Here is a 12861-nt window from a genome sequence, read left to right as displayed (position 1 = left end):
TGGTCATCGATGAACCCTCACCAGACATCAGATCTGCAAGACTTGCTCTTGTAGTTTTAGCACCCAAAACTGTGAGAAATAAATGTTTTTTAAGCCACCCAGTCTGTTAAATCTTGTTATAGCAGCTGAATGGACTTACACCAAGGAAAGTATCCTTTGAGAGGTTGGAAAAGATCACAGCCCCCAATACAAGGTAGAGGTGCAGACGAGGAAACTGTGGAATGCAGAAATTCTGCAATGTCAACAATTAGCTGCTTTGGGGCCTACTGTAGAAACAGTTCAGAGCTGGGAATGTCTGCGTCATAAGGAGAGGTCTCTCTGATTGCTCACCAGGGGAAGCTGGTGATAATGGCCCCAAATATGCCAGGACACTAGACAAGTTCTTTCCTATGCTAAGGAAGGAGAACTCACCACAAACCTGAAAACTATTCAGTGTATACTCCAGCACAGCTCCAAATCCAAATCTTGTCTATGGTCTTGTTTCACTCTTCCTGAAAGCTTCTCTGAAGAACCAGATTCCCTCAAGTTTTGAGGGGAGGGTGAATGCAGGGAGGTAAGCATCTTATATAAGCTTCTCTCCCATAATCAACTTAAAAACTAGTCTCAGAAACACACCCAAACAGAGACAGTGGAAAAGGCAGACCCTTACCCCCCACACAGGCTCTCTGACCTCACGTAGCAGCTTAACATCTGGTTGTCCTGGCCTCTCTCACATCACAAGACAAAGAGTATGATAACAATCAGCAGACGCTGCTTCAAAGTCCATTCTGCAGGCTGCAACTCAGTCTTCCTTATAATCTGGCTACAAAATCAACTAAGGCATAATGGCAAGTGGGGGAGAAAGATGATACATAGGAGGCGGGATTTGCCTGTTCTTGGATCTTTGGAAGCCAGCAGTTCCAGTCTGGTTCAAGCTCGCTATAAGCAGAGTATTCAGTCGGCAACCATATCCACCTGCATAATCTTCTGGGCAACCCCTTGCCAGACCCCTTCCCTCCCATCCCCCAGGGACTTAGTGGAGGGCTCTCCCTTTTCCATACAAACGTACCCCCCCATCTCAAGAAGTAATTGACTGTGCCCCTGTTCCATGAAAGAATGAATTGTACACAGCAACTGCTCAGCCTTCACTTGAAGGGTGTGAAAATACCACAGAGGACAAGTGAAGGAAACAGAGGGAGGTGTGAACTGTATGTGACTCCTTATGACAGGCCTGCTTCCCCTTGGCTGGTGAATTCTCCTATATGTGCTCCCTTTAAAAATGATGTGATATTAAACATGGCAAACCATAGAGAATCAATGTTAAAACTAAGGCCAACAGCTAAAACATCCAATGAGGTAGCAGGATGTCAAACTAACGTGCAAAAGTCAGTAGTATTCATGCAACAAACAGTAGCCACAGCATATAATAGATGAGTAAACCTTATTTACAATAGAAATAAGGAAAGATAAACAAAAAAAGGTTACCAAGAAATGACCTGGACATCTATGCAGAAAAGTACAAAATAATCTATAAATGCATAACAAACACAGAGACAAGATGGTCCTCTATGCTAAGCTCAACCATAAAACCTGGACAACTATAAAAGAAGAAATTTAGTGAGAAATCTGAAAGATGGTAAGAAGAAGGCAAACTGACTTGGGACTTCAGGACTGGAGGAACAACACAGTGACAGGGTGTCTTACCCCCCAACTTTAGAAGGAGACCCAGATTCAGTAATTTCAGATCCTGATCTGCCAACAGAACTCAGCCCAGGTAGGCTTGTCCTCCTCCAGATGTAATGAGTCTTAGGAACTGTTCCAAATTAGCACAGCAACACTCCCAAGGGGGTCTTTGGAAAGTGTCACTAACAAAGGAAACCAAGATAAGATTCTCCTTCCCTGTCACCCATGAGACTTTCCTCCTTCCCCTGGAGGTACCAAGCCTGCTGGGCAGCAGCAAGAGGGACTTTGTCCACTGGAGGGGACAAAATGACTACCTCCTAGGTTTTTAGGTTCTGTGGCTGCTCTGAAGATAAAGTTTGTGTGAGACAAATTAACAAAAGAAAATAAATTGATTACACAGTAATTTAACTATGGCTCAAATTTCATAAAATACAAGACTCAAGAAGGTGGCCAGATGATTCAGATTTTTTTCAATTTTTACCAATTTATTAAATTAGCGTTTCTCTAATAAACACTAACCGACACTTGAGTGAAGTTCATAATCGCTCTTGTGATTGTTCACAAATTAGAGACAGTTTACTCACCCCTACTGCTGTGAATAAAATCAATTTTGTCAGTGCTGTTGGCACGTCATAACTGAAAATTCTGTAAAGTTGAGATTTGGGCCTACAAAATGCTATTTAAGAGAGCAGGTAGGTCTTGACAGTAAAGACAGCATCAAAAGCTGCATTAAGAACTTCATCCAGGCAGTTTGCTGTGACAAAACTTCAATCCTATCATACGTTGCCTGGGATTTCTTCAAGGTCTTTTTCATTCCTCTGAGAAATGATGATTCACTTCTATCCTGTTCTGTGTGCTGCCAGCACTTTCTCTTTAATTCACTGGAAGATCAAGACCCCTCTGTAATTTCTCCAGTCATGACTACATTTGAATGTAAAGGCATCCCACTAAAAGGTGAGGCAACACAAGTCACTGTGATAACTGCAGCATGGGGTCCATCTTTTGTGACAGCTCCAGCTGGAAAGTGCACATGGATGTCTGTGTTGTTAAGATCAAAACTTCCAGAAGCACAGGGCAGATGGTATTTCTTGGCATTGCTGCAGAGCTTGCTAATAGCAAGATGGGCAGACTCTTCTCATGATATCCCCTAGCTGAGTAGTTAGAGTTAAATGACCTTCGCCATCCATTCAACTTGCCTCCACAAATATGATTTCTCCACCTAAGGGAGTCCAAGCCAAACTTATTGCCATTCCTGGTTGACTCAAATGCCCATTTTATATATCCGGAGCCCAAAGATGTCTTTTGGAGCATAGAAATAAATCAAAATTGGCGTTTCAGATGGTAGTGTCAAGTAACTGCTGTCATTGATAGATTCAGATTTTGCATCTTCTAAGATGTTTTCTCTGTAAACTTCTTTCTCATTCACATCAAAATGGTCCAACTTGACTTCCTTATATTGTTCTTTTCCCACCTTCACAGAAACGGCTGGGCAAATGGCTCCAAACTATCTATCCAGAGAATGACCCCCTGCCTCTCTGGTACACCTGGGGAAGATGTGAAGAGGAGTAACCTGAGAGATCTGAATCTGCTGAGGACTCAGCCCATACTGTTCCAGTTGCTTTGGGATCAAGTGCTTGCTGGCAATCTATCTTCTCTTGTGTATACCCTGGCACCTGAATGTCCTCATTCTGTCCAAGAAGACAGGTGGAGTAGTAGCAGCAGTATAGGCGTTAGTTATTAAAATAACTTGGGAGAGTTTAAAGCCCACATTTAGAGAATGATTTGTGAAGCTATGGTTTTGTTCATGATACAATACCTCAAACAGAGCTGCTGCAGGATCACCTGGACACAATTTTTTCTAATTTGTCAACCTCATCTAATGGAAACACAAGATTGTTAACCTCAACAGTCTTCAAGTCATTGATTGTATGACTAGGTATACTGCCAACATAGGTGTGCCTCTGCCCTCAAATGTCAGACTATTCACGTTCTCATCCAAATACAATCTTGTGGAAGTCTCGATCTAGAGTCTTGGCCACAGACTTTCCCACATTGTTTTGCCAACTCTAGGAGGGTCAGCAAAGCAAAGAATGGGCCCTTCAGATTGGTTTTCAGCTGTTTGACAGTCTAATATTCCAACATTCTTTCCTTCAATTTTTCAAGGCAAAATGCTTATTATCCATAAGAATTTGGGCTTCTTGAATGTCTGGATGGTCAGTTGTACTTTTGTCCCAGAAAGTTCCACCATAAATTCTAAAAAATTTCTAATCTGAACATATTCTGGCATTGCTTGCAGCATTTTTTTAGTCTTTTTCTCTTTTTGACACAGACCTAATGGGGTTATTCTGACATATTGGATGCTCACTTTTTTTTCTAGCATGACAATATCATGATTATCTTCTTCCTCATGTTCTTCTTTTAAAGTACCTAGGATGGGGGCCAGCCCGGTGGTGTAGCAGTTAATTGCGCACGTTCCGCTTCAGCAACACAGGGTTCGCAGGTTCGGATCCCGGGCATCGCTTGGCAAGCCATGCGATGGTAGGCATCCCACATATAAAGTGGAGGAAGATGGGCACGATGGTTAGCTCAGGGCCAGTCTTCCTCAGCAAAAAGAGGACGATTGGCAGCAGATGTTAGCTCAGGACTAATCTTCCTCAAAAATAAATAAATAAATAAAGTACCTAGGATGTGTGAAATCCTATTGAGACATATTCATATAATGCATTTATTATCATCTTTCTCTTTTTTTCTGTTTTATTATTATTATTATTATAATTATTTTTAGGAAGATTAGCCCTGATTAACATCTGGCACCAATCCTCCTCTTTTTGCTGAGGAAGACTAGCCCTGTGCTAACATCCATGCCCATCTTCCTCTACTTTATATGTGGGACTCCTGCCAAAGCATGGCTTGATGAGTGGTGCATAGGTCTGCACCCAGAATCTGAACTGATGAAACCCGGGCCACTGAAGGAGAACATGCAAACCTAACCACTGTGCCACCAGGCTGGCCCCAGGTTTTCCAGTTTTTTAAAGCAATTTCAATTCTTGCATTTGTTTCACAAGCAGTGGTATCATCATCTTGGACAGTTCCTCCAGAGTCACCGTATCTAAAATTTGGAGCATTTTTGTTGCTTGTTTGGATAAGTGATGTCAGAATGTCTAGTAAATCTTCCCTAGGAGAACTATCTAAAAGACGTCTCAATTTAGCAACTGCAGGGACATGAATATTCAACATTTCAATCAATAGTAGTTCATTTTTGTAGAACTCTTTTGATACTTCTCCTAGCTTCTCTTTAGTTTTACAGGTGTTGAAAAATTCCTCAAGTCAGTCCAACAGTTCCACTTTAACAACAGGATATGACTTCTCTTTTAAATCTGTACCTTCTGCAAACAGCACGGCATGTGGTCAACAAAGGTGAGTGGGAATTGGACTGGGTACTGCCCACAATCTGAACCATCAGTGCAGCTGCCCCAATCCTGTGCAGTGGTGGCAGATCCTGAGTATTGCTGGCCAGGTAGGTCATGTTGGGGATGAGAGTTAGGATGGTGCTCTGCAGCCCTTGAGCAGGCAGCTCCACACTAACTGCAAGTTGCAAGTCCAGTCCACACTGGGTGCACATGGGGGAGCTTGGAAGCAGGAAGCCATCTAGGTGAGCAGCAGGAAGTGGCTGAAGAAAAATTATGGGAAGATGAGGGGAAAAAATGTATAGTAAATAAAGCTTACCTTGTTATGCAGATAAATCTCTCAGTTAAAAAAATTCTCTAGGGGTTGGCCTGGTGGTTCACTGGTTAAGTGCGCATGTTCCACTTCAGTGGCCTGGGGTTAGCCAGTTCTGATCCCGGGTGCGGACATGGCACTACTTGGCACACCATGCTGTGGCAGGTTTCCCACACATAAAGCAGAGGAATATGGGTGTGGATGCTAGCTCAGGGCCAGTCTTCCTCAGCAAAAAGAGGAGGATTGGCAGCAGTTAGCTCAGGGCTAATATTCCTCAAAAAAAAAAAATTCTCTAGGGGCTGGCCTGGTGGCACACTGGTTAAATTCACACATTCTGCTTTGGTGGCCTGCGGTTCACCAGTTCAGATCCCAGGTGTGGACCTACACACCACTTATCAAGCCATGCTGTGGCAGGCATCCCATGTATAAAGTAGAGGAGGATGGGCATGGATGTTAGCTAAGGGCCAATCTTTTTAAGCAAAAAGAGGAGAGTTGGTGGGGAATGTTAGCTCAAGGCTAATCTTCCTCAAAAAAAAATTCTCTAAGAGTTGTTCTCTTTCTGGTGCAGATGCTTTTACTAATGGAAATTTCCTTTATAAACATAAATTTCCTTTCCAAAGAGGAAGTCTGTCCTTCATTTAAAGCAGTCAAGGTGGAGATCAAGAGCTTTTCCTGCATCTGCTGGCTCTCAATTGCTTTTGGCTCAAAATAATTTGTATGTCAAAGTACCATACTTTTGGCATCTTCAGCATTCCTTCAAGAAGAACCAACTTGTTCTTGGAAGTCTCTGTCTCCTCCCCATCCCAGATGCACTCAAGTTGTTAGGGGCCAACTGCAAACAGGGTTCGGCCACAAGAAACTTTGGGGAAGCCTCTTCACCCTCAAAGGCCTGAGACACACTAGTGGGATAGATCTCTGCAGATTCTTCAGCCATTGAAAATAATATAAACAGCTCCATTCTCATAAATTTAACAACTTGAAAACAAGGAACAATTTATCAAAAATTTCAAACGAACAAAACTCAACCAAGATGATAGTATTTTCCTTGATCGGGCACTGCTAGCCAAACTTTTTGCCACAAAACTCAAGATAATAGACTCTTGGATTCATGCGACACACCTAAAGAAAGCACAAAACCCTGGGGAACTGCACATCATTTGGTGACTTAAAAATAAAGATTTCTCAAAAGGGAAGAAGACAGTATCTGATGCGAAGGTTTTCCAAGGTGTCTGGACCAGGTCTGTTGGAAGTTTAGACAAACTTGCCAAACCTTTGATGATGACATGACACTTCAGATCATCTCCAATGCCTCTGATCTTGAAAACATACAAACTTTAGGTAAAAAGTGCCAGAGAGTTCTCCCTCCTCTCACTCCGTGTTCCTCAAATGTGGCCACAATAGGTTTCCAATCTGTGTGTTTCTCCTCCAAAATGGGACATGACTCCCAGAGAAGGTCCTTCCTGACATCAAGGGACGAGAGGCTACAGAAAGTGGAAAAATCTTCTGTGAGGTTCCCAGCGGTGGATTCTGTTAGTGATTCAATATGATGGGGAGAATTTTGCAAGAATGGTTGTTACAGAACTCACCTTTCCTTTCCTAGGTAGAAATATACAAGTTGTGTAAAGAATAATAGCTCTAACAAAGCAATGAAAAGATGATAGAACATGAATATCATTCTTGTAAAACACTCCTGGATTAGTGAGCCAGTCAGGGAACAGATGACAGTGCATTGAGTTGGACCTCATTAGGCTGATTCTGACTTCATGACCATCCTGTGCATTGTCTCATGCCAGGACCTCTGAAACATGCTTCCCCCACCACTCTTTTGCCACCAAGGTCCACCAACCAGACCTTGCTGACAAATGCCCTGGCTGGGCCCCTTCTGACCACACCTGGAGGACTCTCCCCAAATCCTACTCCATCATGGCGCTCTTCCACCTGCCACTGGCCAGGGAGGCATTTTCTCCAAGGCTGACACTCTGTGTGCCCAGCTCTGGGAATGGCACTTCTCCCTCAAGTGAAGAAAAGGATCCGAGTTCAGAGCCTGTGGGCTGCAGCCATTAGGACTAGGCCTGGGGTTTGCTGCCAGAGAGGAGAGAACCTGTGGTGGGTGTGGGTCCCAGGGTTCAAGAAGCCCCCGTGGTTCCTGGATAGAATCCCAGAAGACGATGCAGGACACAGGAGGGATGCTTGGGTGTGATTGTGATTGGGAATGTCCACAGGGAGGCGGATCTGCCATTGGTAATGCCTTCAACAGTGTTGTTAATTCCTCGATTCGTCCTGTCTCAGGGAGTGCTGTATACATCCTTCCAGCCCCTAGTCTCCCCTCTGGAGCAAACAGATAGCGTCAGAAGAACATTTACATCTCATTTATAATGTATGCATACAGGGCATGTAATGTGCTGGATGTTGCATGTGTTTTGAAACATTAACTCGTTTAACACTCTCCATATCCTCACAAATTAGGTACGCTTATCCTTCTTGCCAACAACAGATGAAGAAACTGAGACACCAATGAGGTAAGTACCTTGTCCTCTACCAATATCCAGGAAGTGATTGAGGTGGAATTTGAACATAAGATGTTGGCTCCATATTCTCTGTTATTAACCATGTTCTTTGCTCTCTAAGACTTCACACCATGAAGACGATGGCTCAGCATATCCATTTTCTTGTTACACCCAGTAGGCCCACTCTTTGATCTCTGTCTGAAAAAGATGCTATTCGCATCAAAACTGTTGCACATACACAACCAAAATGACTTCTCCCCATATCCCATGTCCTGGAAAATACATAGAGAACATTTCAAAACATTTCTTGCCCAGGCTGGGAGTGATTCTGGGAAATCCCACTGTTCCTGTAAGAAGCCAAGGGCAGGCTGGGAGCTGTGTCTCAGGGAAAAGGTGAGCTCAGGAGTTACCATGGGGTTACAAAATGGATGGGGGGCCTCAGCAGGAACTGACTTCAGGATCTGGTGGTGTTTCAAGCTGGGTGCTAATTTTCTGGGTGTGGGTGTAGGGGCTGGTGCTGCATTCCAGGGAGAGGGGAGTCTCCCTGTGTTCTTGGGGAAACCAGACCCTTGAAAGCAAGGGAATGAGAGTTTCCTTTCACAATGGACTTGGGAGGGGAAACATTTAGCCCAGAAGAGACACTCATGATCCTGAGGAAACCGGAAGAAGCTACCTGTGCATTCGCCAAGCAGAAAGACCTCCTTCATGGACTCACTTTATCCAGATGAGACCAAGAAGGAGGACATCGTGAGATGCCCTTGCAGGTGAGAGATCTGTGACAATGGAACCTGTGCCTGGGAGGCTCTGAAAGGCCTCACAGAGGTGACATTTGCTGTGAGCAGAGTGCCAGATGAGAGGCACACCAGCCTGTGTCTGGGAACAGTTTGAGTGTCAGGGAGAAGGCACCGCTGGTGCAGAGACTCACAGGAAGAAGTGGGTCTGAGCAGACAATGTCAGAAAGATGGCGGTGTGGCTAGAAGGAGCCTGAGAAGAGAGAGGAGGGCAGATGGGGACAGGCAGGGCCAGAATACAGGAACTGGCAGACTGTGCTTTTTCCCGTCGCTCTCTAATGACACTGCTCTAAGACATTGCACCTAGAAAATACAAATCCTTAACATCTCACAAAGTGTGTGTGCCAGGAATGGGGCACAGCTTAGCTGGGTGCCTCTGCCTCAAGGTCTCTGTGAAGCAGGGGCTGTGGCTCTATTGTGGCTCGATTCGGGGAGGGTTTGCTCCCAAGTTCACTCACATGCATGTTGACAGGGTTTGTTTGGACTGAAAGTCTGAGTTCCCACCTGTCTGTTGGCCGATCATTCCCTCCGTTCTCTCCTATGGAGCATCTTCATAGGGAAATTGAACACATGTGCACTTGCTCCCCCAGTTCCAGAGATATAAGATGCAGAGAGAGAGAGAGATGGAAACAGGAGGGAAAGAGGGAGGGGACTAAAGACAATGACTAAGAAGGAAGGGCCAGGCTTTTTGTTCTTAACCCTTGGTTGTGTGCCATCCCATCACCTTGGCTGCATTCTGTTGTTCAGAAGCCAGTTCCTAACCACTGTGTGGTTCCACAAGGACGTGCACAACAGAAGACAGTGAGCACTGGGAGCCATGGTGGAGGCTGCCCACCACATAGGCCGACACGAGGCACTTGGGTCTGATTCTAAGTCAAACAGGAGACTGTGCAAGGTTCATGCCAGTGAAAGGAAATATCTGAATTTCCCCTAATTTCCACCTCTTAAAGGTGCAGACCTGGAAATGAGGCCCAGAGGGGCAGTGACTTTCTCAAGGTCACAGAGCTGGAAACCAGGCCTGTTTTGAGGGGTACTCCACACTACATCCCACCCCTTCTTATCATTCTTTCATCTCTAAATGTGTGCATCAGACACATGGAAACCAGACCACAGGTGTTGTCGCTATTGTCTGTTCTACACCTGAGGATGTCACAAGGGAGATATTTCCTGCATTGTCCCCCTCGTGCAGGTTGGGTGATTGAGGAGGCCCTGGGAGTCACAATGGCGTTTCCAGGACACAGAGCTTGTAGGAAAAAAGAGGTCGGAACTCAGCTGCATGTCCTCAAGCTGGAACCCTGGTTCCATCTCAAGGTCCTGTGTCGGGATCTGTGCCGGCTATTTGTGTACAGATCTGGAGGTGACATGCGCAAGGAGGGTCAGCAGCCAAGATCCCAGAGGGGTTTTTGGTGGGTGTGATTGAAGGAAGGGGCCAAGGTAAGGGAACCTTGAGGAAGTGACCTCACTTCCTTGGAGACAGACCCCAACAGAACTTAGCACACTGGTCTCCAGGCGCCCACATTCTAGACATAGCATCCTATCGAGCCCACGTGAGTGGCAACACTGAAGAGAAGAGGATGTTCTCCTGTTGTCTCCCGAGTTGTGGAGGCTCTGGCTTCAGGAAAGCCAAGAAAAAGAGCCTTTTCAGTCACTATAGACACTGGCTTTGCCCTCACCTGCACCGCCTCTGGCCAATTGGCAGGAGGAACGCTCAGGTAACACAGGGAAAGCCAACCAGGTTAGGCTGCAACTGGATGCCACCCCCACACCACTTTGAGCCTCCTTGTGTGTTGGAGGGGAGTGGAATGAGGGATGGCGGGGCTGAGCGGGGACCAACCCTGAGCATGAGACGTTTGCTCGGTGTTAGAACCCTGACAGTGTGTCATGTTCCCAGCCTAGGTGGTCGCTAGCAGGATGGGAGAGTGAGTGCTGGGTACCAAGCTCCTCTACCCATAGATTAGTCCCGAGCCCTCTAGGTGTCATCTCATTCCTTCCCTGGCTGGAGCTCTACGCAGATGCTACTGTGTACATGATCTGTGCCGGGGTTTCCTCCTCTGGCCAAGTTGAGGCAGGCCCCTCAGACCTCTTGGCCAAGCTCTCGGGCACTGTCTTTGCAGAGATGCATGCAGGAGGCGGTTGAAGAGCTGGCAGATGGCTTCGGGTACTCCATCTCCCTGGACAGGGGGCAGCTCCACCGCACCAACAATAGTGACCAGGGCTGCTCTGAGGTGACAGTGGGCACAAAGGGGTCTTCCCACCCAGAGCCCTGAGATGACCAGGGCCGGCCCAGAATCCAAATTCAAACTCAGGTTCTCCTGCCCATCCTTGGCCGATCATTCCCTCCGTTCTCTCCTATGGAGCCTCTACATATGGCAACTGAAAACATGCACACTTGCTCCCCTAGTTCCAGAGATATATGATGCAGAGAGAGAGGGAGATGGAAACATGAGGAGGGAAAGAGGGGGGGCTGCAGAATATGAGTAAGAAGGAAGGGCCAGGCTTTTTGTTCTTAGCCCTTGGTAGTGTGCCATCCCATCACCTTGGCTGCATTCTGTTGTTCAGAAGCCAGTTCCTAACCACTGTGTGGTTTCAGAAGGATGCACACAACAGAAGACAGTGAGCACCGGGAGCCGTGGTGGAGGCTGCCCACCACATAGGCCGACACAAGGCAGTTGGGTCTGATTCTAAGTCAAACAGGAGACCATGCAAGGTTTCATGCCAGTGAACAGAAATATCTGAATTTCCCATAATTTCCCTCTTAAAGGTGCAGATCTGGAAATGAGGTGACATTTGCTGTGAGCAGAGTGACAGATGAGAGGCATGCCTGCCTGTGTCTGGTAACAGTTTCAGTGTCAGGGAGAAGGCACCACTTGTGCAGAGACTCACAGGAAGAAGTGAGTGAGACCAGAGAAGGGCAGAAAGGTGGTGGTGTGGCCAGAAGGAGCCTGAGAAGGGAGAGGAGGGCAGATGGGGGCACGGCAGGGCCAGGTGGTGGGAACTGGTAGACTCTGCTTTTTGCCATCACTCTCTGATGACATTGCTCCAAGAGCTTGCACCCAAAGAGTACAAATCCTTAACATCTCACAAATTCTGTGTGCCAGGAAGGGGGCACGGCTCGGCTGCGTGTTTCTGCCTCAAGGTCTCTCTGAAGCAGGGGCTGAAAATCTGAGATGCTGACTGTCTGTTGGCCGATCATTCCCTCTGTGCAGACCTGAAAATGAGACCCAGAGAGGCAGTGACTTTCTCAAGGTCACAGAGCTGGAAACCAGGCCTGTTTTGAGGGGTACTCCACACTACATCCCACCCCTTCTTATCATTCTTTCATCTCTAAGTGTGTGCATCAAACACGTGGAAACCAGACCACAGGGGTTGTTGCTATTGTCTCTTCTACACCTGAGGATGTCACAAGGGAGATATTTCTGGCATCATCCCCATCGTGCAGGTTGGGTGATTGAGGAGGCCCTGGGAGGCACAATGGCATTTCCAGGATACAGAGTTTGTAGGAAAAAAGTGGTCGGAACTCAGCTGCATGTCCTCAAGCTGGAACCCTGGTTCCATCAAGGTCCTGAGTGGGGCGCTGTGATGGGTATTGGTGTGCAGTTATGGAGAGGACATGGGCAAACAGAGTGAGTAGCCAAGATCCCAGAGGGGTTTTGGGTGGGTGTGATTGAATAAGGGGCCAAGGTAAGGGAACCCTGAGGAAGTGACCTCACTTCCTTTGAGACAGACCCCAACATAACTTAGCACACTGGTCTCCAGGCGCCCACATTCTAGACATAGTGTCCTACAGAGCTCACTTGAGTGGAGACATTCAAGAGGACAGCATATTCTCCTGTTGTCTCCCGAGTTGTGGAGGCTCTGTCTTCAGGGAACCCAAGAAAAACAGCATTTTCAGTCACTATAGCCACTGGCTTGGCCCTCACCTGCACTGCCTCTGGCCATTTGTCAGGAGGAGCCCTCAGGTAACACAGGGCAGGCCACCCGGGTTAGACCACAACTGGATGCCACCCCCACACCACTTTGAGCGTCCTTGTGTGTCGGAGGGGAGTGAGTGAGGGACGGCGGGGCTGAGCGGGGACCCACCCTGGGTAGGAGCAATTTGCTCAGCATTAGAACCCTGGCAGTGTGTCATGTTCCCAGCCTAGGTGGTTGCTAGCAGGATGGGAGAGTGAGTGCTGGGTACC

The 12861-nt window shown here is 46.8% G+C and overlaps 1 pseudogene; it reads right to left on the bottom strand.

Moving 5' to 3' along the window:
* Positions 1-2253: 2253 nt before the first annotated feature.
* Positions 2254-5284, bottom strand: LOC124236770 (lon protease homolog 2, peroxisomal-like; annotated as a pseudogene).
* Positions 5285-12861: the final 7577 nt, after the last annotated feature.

Source organism: Equus quagga, chromosome 3, assembly GCF_021613505.1.
Source record: "Equus quagga isolate Etosha38 chromosome 3, UCLA_HA_Equagga_1.0, whole genome shotgun sequence".
Taxonomy (NCBI): domain Eukaryota; kingdom Metazoa; phylum Chordata; class Mammalia; order Perissodactyla; family Equidae; genus Equus; species Equus quagga.
Note: the sequence above shows the minus strand (reverse complement) of the source record. Positions and strands in the feature narration are given on the sequence as shown.